The 6,341-nt window shown below is 41.0% G+C and overlaps 1 non-coding gene across 1 annotated transcript; it reads left to right on the top strand.

Annotated features, from left to right (window-relative positions):
• Positions 1 to 3,058: 3,058 nt before the first annotated feature.
• LOC145416829 (5S ribosomal RNA) lies at positions 3,059 to 3,177 on the top strand. Its single transcript, XR_013900352.1, has one exon. It is a non-coding gene; the product is annotated as a 5S ribosomal RNA (ribosomal RNA).
• The last annotated feature ends 3,164 nt before the right edge of the window (positions 3,178 to 6,341 follow it).

Here is a 6,341-nt window from a genome sequence, read left to right as displayed (position 1 = left end):
AACGCAGGGCGTCGCATTTGCGATGCTCGCCAAAAAGGACATAACGGCAGATCGTCGCGTTTGCGATTCGTTAATTTTGAATAAAAGCGGGCAAGGATGTTCCAGCTGGTATTGTCTATCAGTACCACCACCCTTTAGCTACAATTAGCATACTTTACCTTTGTACTACTGACCTCCGTTGTTGCCAAGTATCGCGTTTTCCCCCCTCCCCCCCCCATGGCCCGGCCAGCCTGGCTGTGATACATGGCAGCGCTCTGACTGCTCAGAACTGTAAATCTGCTCTCTCCTCTCACAAGCAGTTTATGCTAATAGGTAACACTTGTTTCCCCAGTTGTCACACTAGCTTTTTTTCGCACAGTTTGCCCCTGTTTAGCGTCAGTTTACCGCAGGCTTTCAAAGTGACATTATGGCAAGTTCTAGCTCTTCCGAGTCAGTGCGAGCGGCCGACAGGAATGAGAGTAAAGTGACAGGCGTAAGGCAGAATAAAAAGCGCGCTGTGGTGATCTTTTGGAAAGTAATATGATTGAAAATAATGTAGTATACATGTTTTTAACTGTGAAAATGGAAATGTTTGTTGAGTGACGGGAAGACCTCCTCCGCGCTGCATGTCTGCTGTACGCTTCTTTGATTTTAGCCTTATTTTCAGTGCTTATTGTACAAATACGGATTCCAAACTACCTGTACGTTGTAGTATAAAGTTTACTGACAGAATGAGGCTGTGGTAGAGGGGAAACCGGGTTGCTGGAGGTGTGAAAGTGAAGATTTTGTTACCCAACTTTGCAAGTCTCCACAAGTCCTTGGGTAGTCCACGAAGGCTCAACACATGTCTCTGGAGAAAGCTGAATGTAAGTACTATCTGCCATACCAAGTATAATATTCTAGGGTTAATCTCTGATTTTTGGCTGATATTTTCCTACAGGTACTCAGACCGTGATTGAACCCCGCCACGGGGGGGGGTTGGCTGTCCATTGTCCAGGCATTAGGGGTTAAGTACATCCTAACCATGCACCTACGAGCCTTAAAACTCAATAACTAACAGCAATGTGCTGTCTATTGTGACAGGTATACCAAAAATAGACTGGGACAACATCAGTGCGACACCTGGGATCAGTGACTGATAAGAAAGTCTGCAGGAAATTGAGCAGCGCGGAGAGTTGCCATCAGGTGACCAAGGCCGATGCATGCATGATGGAGTCTTTACAAGCAAACCAATACCAGCATATGGACACAATGACTTAATAAGATCTGTACCCTTCAGGACCATAAGACAGCTTGAACTGCATCCCTATGAAGCCAACAAAAAGGTAGAGTACAGCTGAATTTTAAATGTTTACATTACCTACACTCCTTTTATTTTTAATTGGCCTAAATTTGCCATCATTCCATGCTGAAAACAGAGTTGTAATAACAGACTGAGACTACAGTAGAGTCAACTTTACCAAGTTCAAACTCCTTGGATTGAAACTGTATTTATATTTTAGAAATAACTATGAGCTTTAGAAGGAGGTACTCTAATATGAATTCAAATAATGCATTTTTTTTCTCAATCCATCGAGCAGCATGGAAGGCCGCCATTTGGTGACTAAGGCTGATGCATGCAAACATGTTCAAGCCTTTATAATTTATAAACGGACAAAACAAACAAATAAAATGCAACCAGCCTTTCCATTCACAATGATACTTAGTCCCCTTTTCAATCAAAACTTGTTTCCATTTTCCTGAATAAGGATAATCAAATTAAAGTGGCTGAAAAAGGCAAGGACGCTTTATCAGAACAACAATAAAATGTTTTACTTTTCTTACAATACTTAAAACCTGGGGACACAATCAAATGACTGAAACACATTGCAATGACTTTCATTAGACAATTCCCAACTCTGATTCACCATGAAATAAAAAAGCTTTTCAATACTTTTATATAACATATTATACCTCCAACACCATAATGGATTCTTGGGAACCGGTTGCACAGCCTTGTCTAACTTCTGTAAAAATGTACTGTCTTTCAACTTTTTGTACAATGGAAGTTTCACGTATTTCTATTTTTGGAACACTGCATTCAAAACTACTCATATGTTGCATTTTAGTGGCCACTGTCAAGAATTAAAACTTCAAATTAGTGTAGTCTAAGAGAAACACATATGCACTGTCAACCTGCAATTAATTCAGGAACTGCATGTGGATTGCTGTATGTTGTCTGAGCATCAAGTATACAAATGGTAAAATTCATACACAGCCATGTTTGGGCAGCTTAATGCATTTGAACACTGGATTATATTTCCTGCTTAGAAGTTTGAACCTGGGAAGGTTGCCTGCATAATCAAAGTCATGAAGACGTACTGTAGATAAGAGGTTGAGCCAAAGCATTGTCTTTTTCTGCCAATTAGCTAGACAGACTAAGCAAGGTAAACACTGGTATTTAGGCCAATTTATGATAAAAGAATTATAATACAAAAAGCTGTCAAAATCACCCACAAACTCCAGCACACAAGAACATGTACTGTTTACTCACACAGTTTTTAACGTTGCCTATATACCTGCAACCCAATATACAAACATTTATGTTCGAAACTTTTGGAGGTTCATGCTCTTTAGGAAGCCTGCTGAGTTACAGGTAGTGCATTTTATCCACCAAACACTGTACATATTGTACTGTGCAGAATACTTAAAAAAGCACTGGAACTGTGCTTCAATTGCTCCAAAGCACTTTTTCACCAATGATTACTATATTTAATTTCTGCCAAGAGTAAACAGTATTGCCAGATTTCTTGTTCTAACTTTCAGAATTATGGGCCAACCTGTCCCAATTAAGTTCATAAGCACACGAACACAAACAATTGTATTACATATGTCCATCCATCCATCCATCCATTGCCAGACGCCATGTATCCCAAATGGGGTGGCCAAGGGCTTAGAGTTAATTGTTTTACAGGGAGGGGCACTAATCCTCCACCAACCCCACTTGACACGTAGGGATGCCAACAGCATCTGGTGTTCCTAGGCGGTCACCCATCCAAGTACTAACCAGACCCAACGTTACATATGTCCCTGCTTTATTTTTTACGGCCATACCACGTTGAGTACACCGCTTCCCGTTCGATCAGCGAAGTTAAGCAACGTTGGGTCTGGTTAGTACTTGGATGGGTGACCGCCTGGGAACACCAGATGCTGTTGGCATCCCTACGTCAAGTGGGGTTGGTGGAGGATTAGTGCCCCTCCCTGTAAAACAACTAACTCTAAGCCCTTGGCCACCCTGTCTGGGATACATGGCGTCTGGCAATGAATGAATGATGATTTGTTTTCTATTCATTTTATGACTGTTTGTTCTCTACTTATTATGATTATTTGTCCTTTTTTGTATTTATATGTATATATTTTTTGTATTTATGATTATTTGTCCATGCTCTTTATTGTATGGCAGTTGTTCTAGCTTTATAATGATTTTAGAGAAGGCCTCCTTCATGTCTTGAAACTGATTATAACATGGTAACTGCATTATCCCATTATACACAGATCCCTCAATTTCTTCCCTATCCCTCAAGTGAAGGAGGACGGACTAAAGGGGAAACTTAAGCCTGTCCAATCTATCTACAGTATCTGCCTACCTATTTGTCTACCTAACTGTCGATAGATGCTTTAATCCTGGAAGAGGTGGTAACAAATAAATTGCCTCTATGGTCAATTTGTCTCCTGTCATCAGCAGTCTCTAACTCAAACTCCCTCACTCATATAGTGTCTCTCCACTCCATCCTTCCATCTCATCCTCGGTCATGCCTCCACCTCACTCACATACACTCTCCTAGTCAGTAGCTTTCTTTATCCTCTCCTCATGGCCAAACTAATTGACAATTATATTTATGCTGGGAAAGACCTCTCATACTGCACTGGTTTACCAAGGTTGTATCCAACCTCCACCCCCCCTCAAAAAAAAAAAAAAAAAAAAAAAAAAAAACTATATCAAGCTGGTAAGGGTATGTCTTCACGAGGTGGCACTTAAGGAGGATCAAGGTCTGCAGGAAGATGGCAGTTTTAGCCTGCACTGAGTTAAGAGTGAAGAGAGAAACCTGTTTTGTACACAGGAAAAATCATCCAACATATTACCATTATGCTGCCTGGCTCTCACCTGAGAGTCCCAGGTTCAATTCCCGGCATATTGGTAATATGTTGGATGACTGCACTGAGTTGTTTTCCAGGGAGGGGCAATAAGCCAACCCACTTGTTGACACCTAGGGAACGCGTATGAGTTGGTTATATGGTTATCGTCCAGCCTTATAAATGGTTTCCTGGCCTACAGGAAACCATCAGACTTGCCACTCACTGTAAAGCCACCTAAAATGGCAAGAAGAGTAATAAAATGTGACAGGAAAGATGAATGAAACAGGAAGAGACGCGGGCAGACATAGAAAAAGAATGACAAAAGTGAAGGAAGAAGTAGGCAGCACTACACTGAGTGGATGATGGTCACCACCACATAGGCACTTTTCTTTTTTTTCTTTTTCTTTTTTTTAATATTCTGGGCATAGGCTTCACAGCCTGCTCCCACGGTCCTCCTACATACTATACACCTCTACATGTCACCACATTGGTGCTAACACCCACTATCCATATTGAATACATGCTAGGGCTGTCTCATACAGGACTGGTGTATTGATATTAGCGGGGGTATTTTTACATGTCGGCGGGTCTTCTGGTAGATCAGTAAAGTCTGATTTTATGAAATTCAAATCCTTAAACTGTTCCCTGCCCCAGTCGGGATTTGAACCTAGGTCCAGTAGGTTGCAAGCCACCTCTCTACCGACTGAGCCACTGCCCCTTGCAATTAGTGTTTTGGCCAAGAATAAAGAACTTCACATTCTATTCCAGCTTACCATGACTGATTCTATTCAGTTCATAGACAGTCAGCTCGGCCCATATATTAAGCTGAATTAACAACAGAAAATGGCAAGAGATACACAACAAAAACCATCCTGTCTCAAAGGCCTACATTTATATCACTGAATTTTCCTATGGCTGCTCTGTTTACCATAAGAAACTGTGCTATAATTCTGTCACTTTAAACTGGCCCAGATGTTTGGTCTTCTGAAGTCTATTTCACATACCGGTAGCTAAATGACTCAGACAATTCTACGGCTCTACATTCTTTCCCTTACACGTCTTCATGACTAACCTCATATTTTTATAATGCAGAAGTAGGAACTCAAGGCTAGAAGCCTGCAGGTTGTTCCCATTAACCCGTCACGTCCCGAGCTATTTCACACCTCCGACACCCCCCAATCCCGAGGTATTTTTGATTTTTTTTTTTTTGACTAAAACCTCCGCTTTTGGAGAGAAACATCAAAATTTCATAGAGAAATTGCTCACCTGAGGTTTAAAATACTTGATCCAGGTAGCAGTACCTCCTTACCTGACTGGGTTTTCTAACAGACTGGCACAAAAGAAAACGAGTTCTATGGGAGGGTAACTATTTCACACCACTCATAAACGGTATTTATTTATTTACTTGGTACGAATTTATATGTAGTACGAGAATATATTGGTTTTCAAACAGTAATATAGGCATTATAAGCATTGTTTCACTCACTAACTCATCACCATACCTGACCTTCATTTGCCACATTACCTGATCATCATTTCTGACTGTTTCTTCCTCTAATGCTATGTAAACTTTGTCCTCCACATTGTCATCGATTGGGGAATCACTCTGGCCCTGAATGTCTTTATTGGCCAGGTCACTGGTGAATTGCCGAGACAATGGCGTGCGGGGGGGGGGGGGTTATGTGGTGTAAGGCATTGTCCCTGCTTGGCATCTTGTAGAGGAAGATGTCATGTGCATACATACAAAAAATCACGCGCGAAAATTGAAAATTGTGCAAGTTAGGGACCTTGCAATTGCACGACATACCAATACATCGTCGGAACTGGCAAATGCAAAATGTTGCAATGTACCCATACGTCGACGGAACGGGGCAGGTTAAGAGAAAACAAACAAGAGCCAAATTCAGGACCCATTACTTTCAAGATGCCTGCACACAGTTGATTTACTTCTAAAGCTGTAATGTACTTCTTTTACCTTAACTTAGCTCAGAGTTTTATCATTTTGACACTAATTTCACATGGCTCAATCAGAGAATAAGAAAATTCTATAACTCTACTTCCTTATCACAACACTTCTGCATGATCAGCATCATATTCTACCAGTACTCCTTCATAAATTGTACTGTACTTCTTTCACCTTAACATGGTCCATTTTCAGCCTTTTGAAGATTATTTCTCCATGCTCAGTGATACAGTAAGACAGTTCTACGGCTCTACTTCCATTCCATAACACTACTTCATGACTA

Source organism: Coenobita brevimanus, chromosome 107 (genome assembly GCF_032717465.1).
Source record: "Coenobita brevimanus isolate Jiangsu-jjx chromosome 107, ASM3271746v2, whole genome shotgun sequence".
NCBI lineage: Eukaryota > Metazoa > Arthropoda > Malacostraca > Decapoda > Coenobitidae > Coenobita > Coenobita brevimanus.
This window is presented reverse-complemented; position numbering and strand designations above follow the sequence as displayed.